Below are 1,526 nucleotides of genomic sequence, written 5' to 3'. Positions count from 1 at the left end.
GGGGGGGGGGGGGGGGGGGGGGGGGGGGGGGGGTGTCCCCTCAACCTTGACCAGGCGCCTCAGCGTTGCTTTCCAGTTATGAATAGATAAGAATAGATAACATTCTTCACGGGTATTGAACAGTGGCGAGCACAGCACCGGCAGATCATGTGTGGTTTGGTCACAGACATGATTTCTGAATCCGTAGCAAAGCAAAGAATGTTAACATTATTAATTAAATCTGATAATGTAAGACTCTGATAATGTAAGACTCCACATTGGTAACATGAATGCTTTAGCTGCATAGTTGTCAGGTTTATTCCTCCAACCACCCCCCAGACCTTCATCTGTCATGATGCATCAGCATCCTTCACCTTCATCTATCCTATTCATCACATTCTCTTCATCAAGCTGAAGGAAATCCCAGACTGAGACGCGGACACGTGATCGTCCTTTAAAAGACAAACAACAAACAGCTCTACACAGTAACAGCCTGAGAGCATTAACAGAGAAATGGGCGGTGTTTTAGCATTTCAACATATCACGCCAGGTCATACACGGCTACTGTTTCCTCCAATCACAGGACTTCAGAAGGTGAGGAGCATCCGGCAGCACCGGAACGAACTGTCCCCTAAAACAGTCGGGGATCCAGACTGGTGGAGACTACAGAGCTACACTGCTGATTATTTGGTTCTTACCAAGTTAAAAGATCATGTTAGATCATTTCTCTTGTATTAAGAGTGAATTTCATCTCCGTTCCACTATAATCTTCTGCTGGTCAAGTGACATGATCTTGCTGCATGGACAGATCCTTTCACTTGTTCTGAGTACATTTTCCCTCAGATTTAGTGTTTTTAGACCCCCCCCCCCCCTTTTTTTGCAGTGTAAAAGGAGAGTAAATATCGGACTTGAGTGGACAGAAACATATCTCCAAGATGCTCATGTAGTTCTGTATCTATCTGCAACTATCTGCTGACAATAACTATAACAATAAGCATAAAGCAGCACATCACAGTTGCATTTCTCTAGTGATTTTTTTCTCTAGAATAATTAACATTAAACTTTGCAGTAATACAAGAGAGAATTTGGTTAAAGTCATGTTTGGCCAATTACACTACAGCTTCTAATGGTATTCAATTATTTAATAAACAGATTATGATTGTAGCTGAAGGTTAGAGACAAATCCTTGCTGTTGGACCTGTGGTGTGAAACTTGTAGTTCTATCATTTTAACAACAAGAGACAAGCAACAAGACATCATGTCTGACCTGGTAGCTTGGTCACAGAGGCGTTTGTGGTAAAAGTAGAAAAAAAATCATTTCCCCCAGTTTTCATAGCCAGAGATTGTATCTGTGTTGGAAAAGAGTATGCATAAACTTTCACCACACACACACACACACACACACACTAACACAGAGCTGATATGAACCTCTGCTTTATTTTCTGCCACAATATTGAATTTGTCCCTGTAGTTTGGCCATGTGAAAGGAAAGCAAGAGGGATGTGGGGTGGTAGTGGTGTTGATGGGGGGGGGGGGGGGGGGGGGGG

The 1,526-nt window shown here is 43.1% G+C and overlaps 1 long non-coding RNA gene across 1 annotated transcript in view; it reads right to left on the bottom strand.

Annotated features, from left to right (window-relative positions):
* The window catches only part of LOC117954849, a 17,904-nt gene that overhangs the window by 15,466 nt on the left and 912 nt on the right, over nucleotides 1-1,526 (bottom strand). The window lies entirely within an intron of this gene.

This window comes from Etheostoma cragini, chromosome 12 (genome assembly GCF_013103735.1).
Source record: "Etheostoma cragini isolate CJK2018 chromosome 12, CSU_Ecrag_1.0, whole genome shotgun sequence".
NCBI classification, from domain to species: Eukaryota; Metazoa; Chordata; class Actinopteri; order Perciformes; family Percidae; genus Etheostoma; species Etheostoma cragini.
The sequence above is the reverse complement of the archived record's forward strand: the minus strand, read 5'-3'. Positions and strand labels throughout refer to the sequence as shown.